Consider the following 14,433-nt stretch of genomic DNA (forward strand, 5'->3'; position numbering starts at 1 on the left):
TGATGTACTCCTCTCCCAATTTGGAACCAGCCCGTTGTTTCATGCCTGATTCTAACTGTTGCTTCTGACTTGCATAGAGGTTTCTCAGGCGTTAAGTAAGGTGGTCTTGTATTCCCATCTTTTTATGAATTTTCCACAGTTTGTTGTGATCCACTCAAAGACTTTAGCGTCATCAGCAAAACAGAGGTAGATGTTTTTTCTGGGATTCCCTTGCTTTTGTTATGTTCCAGTGAATGTTGGTAATTTGATCTCTGGTTCCTCTGCCTTTTCTAAATCTAGCTTGTACATCTGGAAGTTCTTGACTCACATACTGTTGGAGCCTAGCTTGAAGGATTTTGAGCATTACCTTGCTAATGTGGTGGAAAACGGCTAACAGTTAAATTATGATAGCTACCACTTACTGAGTTCCTCTTGTGCTCTAAGCAATACAGTGCATACTGTACTCTGATTTTCTCAAATCCATATGACAATGCTTTAAAATAGCTATTGCTCCTTTCCTTTTGCAGTGAAGGCAGCTGATGTGAATTATAGTTTTAAATTAGGTCTGCTCAACTCCAAGTTACTTACTGTTACTCACTGCCATCTGTGTTTTCTCCAAATGATGTTAAATCTGTTCCTTGATTCTTCTCATTCACTTATGTTTCTTCCATCTTCATGCGAACCTGATTTAAGAAGTCTCACTACTCTTCTGACCTCAGCATCTTCTCTTGATTCCTTCCCATCAATATCTAAGACTCAAGTCTTTGCTATCTCAGATGGTTCCTTTCATTCTTAGGCAAACTTTGTTGCTGTATAGAATCCCTCAAAACTTGTTTACTACCCAGATCTCAGTTGAATACAATGGTGACTGCCACCATCACTCCTGGGAAATTAACAGCTTATGCAAATTTTAAACAATCAGTTTAAAAAATAAATAAATAAATAAATAAATAAACAATCAGTTTTACTAAATCTTATAAACCCTAGTTAGAGTTTATTTCACTCGACGACTCTTAACAGCATATCACATTCTTGACCACACTCATTAATCCACACAAAATGCTGGTTAATAGATGGGCATTGAATTTAGTTTTTTTTTTTTTCTTCAGTCACTCAGTCATTTCCTGTAATGTCCATGGGGTACTGAGACAAGAATGCTGATGTGGTTTACCATTCCCTTCTCCAGGGGACCACGTTTTGTCAGAACTCTCCACCATGACCCTTCTCTCTTGGGTGGCCCTACACGGCATGGCTCATAGTTTCACTGAGTAAGACAAGGTTGTGACCCATGTGATCAGTTTGGTTAGTTTTCTGTGATTGTGGTTTTCAGTTTACATGTGTTTGAATCTAGCTTACATGTGTTTGAATCTCTGTCCCATCTCTTAACTGTAAAATTCTGAACAATGTTTAAAATTTTTTTTGGAAAATGCATAGGGATCTATTTGGAAAAGACAAAACATGCAGACACAAAAATATATTGGCATGCATGTAATTAAAAATCAGAAGCAATAGAAAGTTTCTCATGTCTACTTCAGATTGGATTCACTGGGAGAGCTTTTCCAAAGAGGCTGTATTTAGGCTGATAATCTCAGACCAATCAGAATGAACAAGCTTGCTCTTTTTAATAACTCAAAAGGCCTCTATGTCTAGAGAATCCTGAGCAAATAGGAGAATAATATGACATGGGTGGGAGAGATAAGCTAGTGTTAGAAGATGTAGGTCTTTGCAAACAGAGGTAAGGATTCCATATTTTAGTCTAAAGGTAAAAGAAAATGAATGTAGAGGTTTAAACATAGAAAGAAGAGCCGTAATTTGAGTTTTAAATGCTTACCCTTGCTGTATATATATAACTGATTTTATATGAGCAGTTGATCAAAAACACTCATTAGTAATCTACATCTCATTTTACTATAAATCTGAAATTCTTAGAAGAGTATGAGACTAGATTTAGAGATCTCTCTTTTACATCAAGAGAAAATCAAATGAAAAACACTTAGCTCAATAATGGGTGAGCAACTGAAGCATTCAGTCCTGATGGCTTCTGCTCTATTATCTATACTGATGAATTAAGAATGGAAGGTTGTAACCAGTTCCCCCCACCGAATGTTGGTAGGAATCCTCATGCCATTCATTGATGAAATTCTTTGAAATTCACCAACATTGGTGAATTTACTAATAACTGTTCAAAAAATTTTCAAGAACAGTTCAAGGGATTTTTCTCATAGTGATTTATGGTTGTTAAAAGGATTAATGTGAAAATGCAACATTTATAACATAGTAGGTGCTTCTGGTGAGGGCTTCCCTGGTGGCTCAGTGCTAAAGAATCGCCTGCAATTCAGAAAATCAGAGTTTGACCTTTGGGTCAGGAAGATCTTGGAGAAGGGAATGGCAACCCACTTCAGTATTCTTACCTGGGAAATCCCATGGACAGAGGAACCTGGTGGGCTATAGTCTGTGGGGTCACAAAGAGTTGGGCATGACTTCATGACTAAATAACAAGAACAGTAAGGTGCTTCTGGTATGGATAGATATAGATTTATATTTATTTGTATATTTATATACTCAATGCAATATAGGGCTCTCATTTTCTGTAAGCAAAATGGAAGGCATACGTCACTACATATAGTTTGTTTAATTGTATGGCAAAAATTACCCAAAACTAGTGTATATATAGAAAAAGATTAGCTTGGGAAATATTTGCAGCACAATGATAGCAAAGGATTAATACTTACCATAAAGAATAGCAAATGTGCATTTATGCTTATCATAAGAATAACAAATGCAAACTAATTAAAAGACAATCAGTAATATTGGCCAAAGGATATGGTGTTTTGAATACAGGGAGTATAAATGGCCAGAAACATATGAAACGATACTTACTATTAGTAATCAGAGAAACACAAATTAAAATATAGCACATTAGCTTGACAAAAATTGTTAAAAGGAAATGCCATCTAGTTATGGGGATAATTCTCATTCTGGTGGATAGAGTAGAAATTCAAGTGATCTTTGGAAGTAAACTGGGAATTGGCTTTAAAAAAAAATCTGTCAATAACTGTTAAAATTTAACATACTATAATATTTGACCCAGAAATGACATATTTTAAAATGACCTTATAGAAATAAAATAGCCAAAATATAACATACATGCAAGAATTTTTACTCCAAGGATCTTTTTTAATCTTTTAAAAATGTTTATTATTTTTTAATTTAAATTTTACAATGTTGTGTTGGTTTCTATCATACAACAGTGCACATCAGCCATAATTATACATACGCCCTCTCTCTCTATAGCCTCCCTCCCCTCGCCTTATCCCATCCCTCCAGGTCATCACAGAGCACCAGATTGGACTTCCTGTGCTACACACAAACTTCTCACCAACTCTCACTATGTTGATGCTACTCTCTCCATTCTGATTCTCTCCACTTTGTCCACAAGTCCATTCTCTACATCTGTGTTTCCTTTCCTTCCCTACAAATAGGTTCATCAACACAATTTTTCTAGATTCCATATATATACATTGATATACTATATTTATTTTTCTCCTGACTTCCTTCACTCTGTAAAACAGGCTCTAGGTGCATCCACATCACTAGAACTGACTCAAATTCATTTTTTTATGGCTAATATTACATTGTATAGATGTACCACATCTTCTTTATTCATTCATCAGTTGATGGACATCTAAGTTGCCTCCATGTCCTTCCCTGGTAGCTCAGCTGGTGAAAAATCCACCTGCAATGCAGGAGGTCCTGGTTCAATTTCTGGGTCAGGAAGACTTTGGAGAAGGGATAGGCTACCCACTCCAGTATTCTTGGGCTTCCCCAGTGGCTCAGCTATTAAAGAATCTGCCTGCAATGCGGGATACCTGTATTCAATCCCTGGGTTAGAAAGATCCCCTGGAGAAGGGAAAGGCTACGCACTCCAGTATTCTGGCCTGGAGAATTCCATGGACTGTGTAGTCTATGGGTTTGCAAGGAGTAGGACGCGATTGAGCGACTTTCATTTTCATGTACATTGGGATATATGTGTCTTTTTCTATTATGGCTTTCTCAGAGTATATGCCCAGTAGTGGAGTGACTGGGTCATATGGTAGATGTATTCCTAGTTTTTTAAGGAATGCCCATACTGTTCTCCATAATGGCTGTATCAGTTTACATTCCCATCAACAGTATAGAAGGGTTCCCTTTTGTCCATATCCTCTCCAGCATTTATTGTTTGTAGATTTTTTTGATGATGGTCATTCTGACTGGTATGAGGTGATGCCTCATTGTTAGTTTTGATTTGTATTTCTCTAGATGAACAGGGAGGCCTGGTGTGCTGCGATTCATGGGGTCGCAAAGAGTTGGACACGACTGAGTGACTGAACTGAACTGAACTGAATATTTAGTGATGTGGAACATCTTTTCATGTGCTTATTGGCCATCTGTATGTCTTCTTTGGAGAAATATCTGTTTACGTCTTCTGCCCATTTTCTGGTTGGGCATTTTGTTTTCCTAATATTGAACTGTATGAGCTATTTGTATCTCCTGTAGATAATCTTTTATCAGTTGTTTTGTTCTGTAAGGATCTTTCTATACATGGATTTTATTATGTTTATAGCAACAAAAAGAAAATAATAATAATCAGTGCAGAGTTATTTTCAGTGCAAAGTTTCTTTCATAGTTATTTAGTAACTATATCAAATCTGAATAAGATGCATATTAATTTAATGAGAAAAAAAGGCCATTATATTTTTAAGTTCAGGAATTTATATAAATTATAAAAATACATTAATGTGTATAATAGCTAACAGACTTTATGGTAAACAACTATACCAGTAAACCATGCATACATAATGTGTACATTTTAATGTATATCCATATGAGAATTCATGAAAGTATGAAAAAGTACACCTCATGCTGTTATTGGTTAATTCAATATGGTGGAAGTAGATTAAGAACACGTGCCTTATACTTTAAATTGATTTGTCAGCTTAAATAAGCATTTCTACTTTCATAATTTATATAGGTAATAGATTTTTAAAAATAAAATATAAAATTTTAATGGAATAAATGGAATAGTCAGCTTTTACAAAAAAATATTTTGAAATTCTTTTCTGTATTTTCTGGCTTCAGACTAAATTTCCAATGCTGCTTTTTCAAACTCACTTTCATCGTAAATTGTTTATTTGAATATTTCTCTGATCCATGGTATCACAATTCTAATTAAAGGTTAAAATAACTGAAGTGCAGTTTGTGCTCCACAGAGCCCTAATATGGCTTAGAATATGTAGCAATTTGGCAGATGAAGCAAACACAAACCTACTTTCTTTTTAAGAAATGAGAATTGTATCACTTCAGTAGAAGACATTTTTCTTTCAAGTTTCTCTGCTTTTTCTGAATATTACAAAACATTGCAACATAATCAAATAACCAAACAGTGCTTATTTATCTTTTTAATATAGCAGTGCTCTGCCAGCCAGTGTACCAAAGAAATTAAGCAGCAATTATCACTTTATCCCTGCTGCTCAGAAACTAATAACAATACATTAATAATGAAATATAGTTAAATATAAAGGGTCATGTAACAAGATGAAGCAATACAAGAAGTAAACACTATACAATTAAATACAGACCTTCATAGATTCTCATCACTGAGACTGGTATGGCTGTAAGAAGAGCCAGAATTATGATTAGGAAAAAGAGAATGGGTGAAGTTAAAATACAGCAAAGATATCTAGACTGTAGAGAGATGTGTTAGGATCTTATATTAATTGATTCTTACATAAGGAATAGGCTGAAAATGTCAATTCCAAAATATAAAACAAGTTCAGTTCAGTTGAGTTGCTCAGTCACATCCAACTCTTTGCAACCCCATGGACGGCAGCCCACCAGGCCTCCCTGTCCATCACCAACGCTCAGAGTTTACTCAAACTCATGTCCACTGAGTGGGTGACACCATCCAACCATCTCATCCTCTGTTGTCCCCTTTTCCTCCTGTCTTCAATCTTTCCCAGCATCAGAGTCTTTTCAGATGAGTCAGTTCTTCACATCAGATGGCCGAAGGACTTTCAGCTTCATCATTAGTCCTTCCAATGAATATTCAGGACTGATTTCCTTTAGGATGGACTAGTTGGATCAGTCCAAGGCACTCTCAAGAGTCTTCTCCAACACTGCTGTTCAAAAGCATCAATTCTTCAGTGCTCAGCTTTCTTTATAGTCCAACTCTGACATCCATATGGGATTACTGGAAAAACAATGACCTTGACTAGATGGACCTCTGTTGGCAAAGTAATGTCTCTCCTTTTTAATATGCTGTCTACGTTGGTCATAACTTTCCTTCCAAGAAGTAAGCGACTTTTAATTTCAAGGATGCCATCACCATCTGCAGTGATTTTGGAGCCCCCCAAAATAAAGTCAGCCACTGTTTCCTCATCTATTTGCCATGAAGTGATGGGACCAGATGCCATGATCTTAGTTTTCTGAATGTTAAGCTTTAAGCCAACTTTTTCACTCTCCTCTTTCACTTTCATTAGGATGGCCTTTAGTTCTTCACTTTCTGCCATATAAGGGTGGTGTCATATGCATATCTGAGGTTATTGATATTTCTCCCAGCAATCTTGAATCCACCTTGTGCTTGATCCAGCCGAGTGTTTCTCATATGTACTCTGCATATAAGTTAAATAAGCAGGGTGACAATATACAGCCTTGGCGTACTCCTTTCCTGATTTGGAACCAGTCTGTTGTGCCATGTCCAGTTCTAACTGTTTCTTCCTGACCTGCATACAGATTTCTCAAGAGGCAGGTCAGCTGTTCTGGTATTCCCATATCTTTCAGAATTTTCCACAGTTTATTGTGATCCACATAGTCAAAGGCTTTGGCATGGTCAATAAAGCAGAAATAGATGTTTTTCTGGAACTCTCTTGCTTTTTCAATGATCCAGCGGATGTTGGAAATTTGATCTCTGGTTCCTCTGCCTTTGCTAAAACCAGCTTGAACATCTGGAAGTTCACAGTTCACATATTGCTGAAGCCTGGCTTGGAGAATTTTGAGCATTACTTAACTAGCATGTGAGATGAGTGCAACTGTGCAGTAGTTTGAGCATTCTTTGGCATTGCCTTTCTTTGGGATTGGAATGAAAACTGACCTTTTCCAGTCCTAGGCCACTGCTGAGTTTTCCAAATTTGCTGGCATATTGAGTGCAGCACCTTCACAGCATCATCTTTCAGGATTTGAAATAGCTCAACTGGAATTCCATCACCCCCGTAAACTTTGTTCCTAGTGATGCTTCCTAAGACCCACTTGACTTTGCATTCCAGGATGTCTGGCTCTAGGTGAGTGATCATATCATCATGATTATCTGGGTCATGAAGATCTTTTTTGTACAGTTCTTCTGTGTATTCTTGCCACCTCTTCTTGATATCTTCTGCTTCTGTTAGGTCCATACCATTGCTGTCCTTTATTGTGCCCATCTTTGCATGAAATGTTCCCTTGGTATCTCTAATTTTTTTGAAGAGATCTCTAGTCTTTCCCATTCTGTTGTTTTCCTCTATTTCTTTGCATTGATCACTGAGGAAGGCTTTCTTATCTCTCCTTGCTATTCTTTGGAACTCTGCATTCAAATGGGTGTATCTTTCCTTTTCTCCTTTGCCTTTTGCTTCTTTTCTTTTCACAGCTATTTGTAAAGCCTCCTCAGATAGCCATTTTGCTTTTTGCATTTCTTTTTCTTGAGGATGGTCTCGATCCCTGTCTCCTATGCAGTATCACAAACCTCCATCCATAGTTCATCAGGCACTCTGTCTATCAGATCTAGTCCCTCAAATCTACTCTTAGTTTCACTGTATATTCGTAAGGGATTTGATTTAGGTCATATCTGAATGGTCTAGTGGTTTTCCCTACTTTCTTCAATTTAAGTCTGAATTTGACAGTAAGAAGTTTATAATCTGAGCCACAGTCACCTCCTGGTCTTGATTTGCTGACTCTATAGAGCTTCTCCATCTTTAGCTGCAAAGAATATAATCAATCTGATTTCGGTGTTGGCCTTGATTCATGGACCTATCATTCCAGGTTCCTATGCAATATTGCAGCGTCGGACCTTGCTTCGATCACCAGTCACATCCACAACTGGGTGTTGTTTTTGCTTTGGCTCCGTCTCTTCATTTGCCTGGAGTTATTTCTTCACTGATCTCCAGTAGCATGTTGGGCACCTACCAATCTGGGAAGTTCGTCTTTCAGTATCCTATCTTTTTCCCTTTTCATACTATTCATGGGGTTCTCAAGGCAAGAATACTGGTTTGCCATTCCCTTCTCCAGTGGACCACATTGTGTCACTACTCTCCACCCTGACCCATCCATCTTAGTTGGCCCTCCATGGCATGGGTCATAGCTTCACTGAGTCAGACAAGGCTGTGGTCCATGTGATCAGATTGGTTAGTTTTCTGTGAGTGTGGTTTTCAGTCTGTCTGCCCTCTGATGGAGAAGGATAAGAGGCTTATGGAAGCTTCCTGATGGGAGAGACTAACTGAGGGGGAAACTGGGTTTTGTTCTGATGGGCGGGGCCATGCTCAGTAAATCTTTAATCCAATTTTCTGTTGATGGCTGAAGCTATGTCCCCTCCCAGATATTTACCTGGGGCCAAACTATGGTGGAGGTAATGAAGGTAATGGTGACCTCCTTCAAATGATCCCATGCATGTGCTGGTACACTCAGTGCCCAGCCCTGCAGCAGGCCACCACCGACCCACGCCTCTGCTGGAGACTCCTGCACACTCACAGGCCAGTCTGGGTCAGTCTCTTGTTGGGTCACTGCCCCTTTCTCCTGGGTCCTGGTGCACAAGGTTCTGTTTGTGCTCTCCAAGGGTTTATTTCCCGGTCCTAGGTAAGTTCTGGCAGTTTTATGGTGGGGTTAATGGTGACCTCCTCCAAGAGGGCTTACGCCATACCCACGTCTGCTGCACCCAGGGCCCCTGCCCCTGTGGCAGTCCACTGCTGACCCGGACCTCACAGGAGACGCTCACACATAGTTCTGTCTCAGTCTCTGTGGGGTCCCTGGGTCCTGGTGCGCACAAGGTTTGCTTGAGCCCGCTGAGCGTCTCTGGAGGGATTGGGCTTTGATTCTTAATGCGAATTCACCCCTCCCACAGTCTTGCTGGGGCTTCTCCTTTGCCCTTGGACATGGCATATCTCCTCACAGCTGCTCCAGCACCTACCATCTTAATGGGATTTCTCTGGCCTCGGACGTGGGGTATCTCCTCAGCACCGGTCCAGGGAAGCAGCAGCCAAGCGCAGCCACAGCTCCTGACCTTGGCCGTGGGGTATCTCCTCTCAGCTGCTGGCTCCAGGGCCTCGCTGGAGGTCATTTCAGTCCCATGCAAACTCATCTACAGTTGGAGAAGGATGGGGCAGCAGACCTGACATGTGCAAGGCTCAGCAAAACAGTGTCTTCTGACTTTGCATACAGGGAATTTCAGCCAGGGTTTGGACGGCAGTATCCAGGGAAAAGCAGTTACTGAAGAGGAATTCCTGTCCTCAGTGGGATGAACCTTGTGGTCATAGGTGTGTGGCACCCGCTCTGCAGGCAGAGGTGCCTGCTGTCCTGCGCTCCTCGCTGCAAGGCTGAGGTTCCAACTGGAGGCTCTGCAACTGCTCCTGGGTTGCAATCTTGGTGGATCTGGAAGGGATCTCTCCGGGTGGTGGTGGGCGCCGATGAGACATAGTAGGAGAGTTGAAAAAACTGCTCTGCCTGGGAGCTGGGCGGCCTGGCCCCCGCAGGACTCCCAACGCCCCGGTTTGGGCGCCCCTGGTGCTCGAACATGCTGACGGCCCGCGCAGGTGCCCCGCCTAATGCCGCACAGACACTTCCGCCCTCGGGGAGCGCAGGACGCCCTGGGGCAGCCCGGCACCGCTGAAGGCAGATCCACCCGCGCCGGGCACTCTGGGGGACACCGTGTCTGGAGGGGCGCTGGCAAATAACATACAAAAAAATAAATAAATAAAAACTTCAAAAAGTAAATATACAAACAAAGCCTAGATTCTCTGCAGGACAGAGTCAAGTAAACAGAATTAACCATTGTCTAAAAGTGTCCTAGTTGCCCTACATTTTGTAAGTGGATATGTCCACTGACTGCAAAAGAAGGTAAGGATAGGTAAAATCCATTCACTTGAGGTTAAAGGACATGGAACACCATATTAAGTTAGACGAATAAGGTAGGATGGCAAAAATCCTAGTCACCTAGGGATTATTTGAAAAAATCCAAGAAAAAATCCCACTGTTGGCATCCAGTCTCCATCAGTCTCATCTTTTTTGTTGTTGTTGTTTCAGTTTTTGTGAGCAGAGCACGATCATTGATTGCTTTTGTTCCTGATTGTCACTTTGAATGTGTTTGTGTAGCAGAAAGCCTTGATGTTAAAGATGGTGTCTCCCTCTAAAGCAAAGAACAGGCTTACTTATTGTTTGGGATAATAAAGATAATAACTCTCATAAGTAGATCTGAGGACATACATATTCACTATTTTTGAAAGAGCTGTGTTCCATAAGCTTAGCGTTCCTCTCTCTAAAGGACATCTACCAGGGTTTACTTGTGTTTCCCCTGGAACTCGAGACAAGGGAAACTGATACATATGGTCTGCTGCTTACTGTGCTCTGGGTAAAAAGTCCTTTATCTTTGACCCAGGAGTCTCCCGTCTTCCCCCCAGCATCTATGAAATTTAGCAGGTTAACTTGTGAGCTTGCAGGTAGAGTAAAACCGCTGACTCTTCACAGATTTTAGTAGTATTGGTTACAATGGGGCAATTATACAGACATAGATTTTTGGAAGAGGAAATATGAGGGCATCTTGGCACAAATAAGAGGATTCAATTGAAATTGATGGAAATCAGCAGTGAACATATTGTATTTTACAGAAGTATTTGTTTACAGTGGGTTGGAAACTTCAAAAAAAAGAGAAAGAGAAAAAAGCAGGGGGAAGGAAGGTAGAAAGGAAGAGATGGAGGGAGAAAGGGTGGAAGGCTGTTTACTATTATGGTTTTTGAGTCACTGCTTTAAGGAAGTATTTTGGATTCAAAAATGCATGTGGATTGTTATAACAAGAAGATTGTTCGGGTCTGATAAATCCAGTGCTATTGTAATTCTAGTTAATAAATATTGTGATTTGCTTAATGTGTGTGGATTTAAAATTGTGTTTGCTTAAGATATTTTGATTCTAACAAGTAATAGATGTGCAAGTTCAGCTTTAGGCTTTTCATTATTTCTAGTTAACAGATGACCTAGATAATTCTTCCCAACAAAGTTTGACCTTTCATTTTAAAATGTGTTAGCAAAGCCATTCAGTATCTTGGCATATCATTTCAAATCTATATGATTTGCAGGCAAGTATATTATGTGTGCATTTCTGTGATCTTTCTCTATAGAAAGTCCCAAATCAAGAGATTTATGGTAACTTTAGGATGATAATTTTTTTTTTTTTTTTTTAGGATGATAATTTAAAATAAATGATAAGGAAGTTCTGACTTACATATGTAGCTGTTATATGTGGAAAGCTTGTTAATGTAAGCAATATTATTATAATTTTGCAGACCTTCCTTGACTTTATTGGTTAAAGATTGAAAAATATCTCAAATGAGACATTTTGGTTTTTGTAGTGTTAAAGGCTACATTTTAAAGAGGTCTTAGCAAATTCTGTCAAAAAAGTAAAGTAGATGATTGAAAAAAACAACAATGAACACATCCATGTGCTAGGTTTCATACTGAATCTTTTCAAATTCTGTGACTTATTTGAGCTTACTTTATTTATTTTTTTTCTTTTGGATAAAACTCAAATATTATATAATATAAAATGTGTACATTACTGAATAGGAACAGATTTGGGAGGAAAACAGAAAAAAAAAAGGGTGGATTGGTCCTATATGTCTGAATTATCTTACCATATTCCTTTTCTTTTTCAATTTTTAATTTAATTTTTTATTTATTTATTTTTTAAATAAATTATTTTATTTTTAAAATTTTATTTATTTATTTATTTATTTATATTGTAGTGGTTTTTGCCATACATGGATATGAATCAGCCATGGATTTACATGTGTTCCCCATCCTGATGCCCCCTCCCGCCTCCCTCTCCATCCCATCCCTCTTGGTCTTCCCAGTGCACCAGCACCGAGCACTTGTCTCATGCATCCTGGGCTGGTGATCTGTTTCACCCTTGATAGTATACTTGTTTCAATGCTATTCTCTCAGAACATCCCACCCTCGCCTTCTCCCACAGAGTCTAAAAGTCTGTTCTATACATCTGTGTCTCTTTTTCTGTTTTGCATATAGGGTTATCGTTACCATCTTTTTAAATTCCATATATATGCATTAGTATACTGTATTGGTCTTTATCTTTCTGGCTTACTTCACTCTGCATAATGGGCTCCAGTTTCATCCATCTCATTAGAACTGATTCAAATGAATTCTTTTTAATGGCTGAGTAATATTCCATGGTGTATATGCACCACAGCTTCCTTATCCATTCATCTGCTGATGGGCATCTAGGTTGCTTCCATGTCCTGGCTATTATAAACAGTGCTGCGATGAACACTGGGGTGCACGTGTCTCTTTCAGATCTGGTTCCCTTGGTGTGTATGCCCAGGAGTGGGATTGCTGGGTCATATGGCAGTTCTATTTCCAGTTTTTTAAGAAATTTCCACACTGTTCTCCATAGCGGCTGTACTAGTTTGAATTCCCACCAACAGTGTAAGAGGGTTCCCTTTTCTCCACACCCTCTCCAGCATTTATTGCTTGTAGACTTTTGGATTGCAGCCATCCTGACTGGCATGTAATGGTACCTCATTGAGGTTTTGATTTGCATTTCTCTGATAATGAGTGATGTTGAGCATCTTTTCCTGTGTTTGTTAGCCATCTGTATGTCTTCTTTGGAGAAATGTCTGTTTATATCTTTGGCCCATTTTTTGATTGGGTCATTTATTTTTCTGGAATGGAGCTTCAGGAGTTGCTTGTATATTTTTGAGATTAATCCTTTGTCTGTTTCTTCATTTGCTATTATTTTCTCCCATTCTGAAGGCTGTCTTTTCACCTTGCTTATAGTTTCCTTTGTTGTGCAAAAGCTTTTAAGTTTCATTTGGTCCCATTTGTTTATTTTTGCTTTTATTTCCAATATTCTGGGAGGTGGGTCATGAGCTTCCTTTTTTTAAAATGTGTTCTTTGGTTAACATTTATTAGCCATACCCTGCTGATAACAAGAAATGGATTTAACAGGCAGCTGGATGAGTGTGAATGTAGCATAGCTGAAATCACTGAGTGGTGATCCAAAGACTAATTGTCCATAGCTCCACTACTTATTAAACATGTTACCAAATAAAATTTATATTAAAATTCTCCTTAAATTATTCTGTAATGTTATTGGGTTCCAGTATCATTGTGCACTGAAATATTGGTTGGTAATATGTATATACATATATATGCATATATCTATACATGTATTGTATGTGTGTATATACACACACATACATGTATATAGTAAACGTTGTTGTTGCTATTGTTCAGTTACTTAGTCATGTCTGACTCTTTGTGACCCTATGGACTGCAACACTCCAGGCTTCCCTGTCCTTCACCATCCTTCACCATCCCCTGGAGCTTGCTCAAACTCATGTTAAACACACAAAATCATTTACAACATTAATTTGTGGAGCTCAGTATTCAACCCATCAGCACTGAACTGATGCTAATCCATAATCTTATACTGAAAAAAACTGAGTGACAAAGGAAATGTATTTGAAAACATAACTTAGATAAAAAATTATGATTTCCTGGTGTTGTTGGATTTATAGTACTGTTTATCAGTTCTGTCTGATCAGCATCAGGTCCCATACTCTTTAGAGACTTTTCCAAATGTTTGTTTCATTATTAAAAAAAAATTCTGCAAATCTATCCACTTCATTCTTAAATCTGCGTCTATAAAATACTTGCCTCTTCTAATATTCTATAGTGAAGACTGAGTTGTATATACGCTAGCCAGTTCCCAGCTCACATAAGGTATTCTATTTATCATATCCCCTTTTCCTATACTGAAATCACTACCTATCTACCAGTTTCTCTTATACTGTAATCTGTTCAAATATTCTTAAATTACCCTCCTTTAATGTCTCATGTCTTTTTACTTTCCATCTCAGGCACACAACTTGCAAGAATAATTCCCACTCATGATCCGTAGGTAACTGTGGTCTATATACCAGCCCTAGTGGCAAAGGCAGACGACAACCTGATTGCTGTTTGAGTGGGGTTCTATCTTTGTCTTACTTGAGCTTTCAAGAGTTTGACACTCTTTCTTTTTAAATACTCAGATTCCAAAACAGTATGTTCTTATGTTCTCCCAATTCATACCTCTCTTTTTGTTCTCTTAATTAAAGAAAAGTTGATCCTCTTTTTCTTTCTCTTAGACATGAGTGTCTTTGCAACTGATCCTTTAGAATATTTTTT

General features: G+C 38.8%; 1 pseudogene; it reads right to left on the minus strand.

Annotated features, from left to right (window-relative positions):
* Positions 1–9,800: 9,800 nt before the first annotated feature.
* Positions 9,801–14,433, minus strand: part of LOC133055536 (tigger transposable element-derived protein 1-like) — a 31,811-nt pseudogene continuing 27,178 nt past the window's right edge.

The sequence above is a fragment of the Dama dama genome, chromosome 5 (assembly GCF_033118175.1).
Source record: "Dama dama isolate Ldn47 chromosome 5, ASM3311817v1, whole genome shotgun sequence".
Classification (NCBI taxonomy): domain Eukaryota; kingdom Metazoa; phylum Chordata; class Mammalia; order Artiodactyla; family Cervidae; genus Dama; species Dama dama.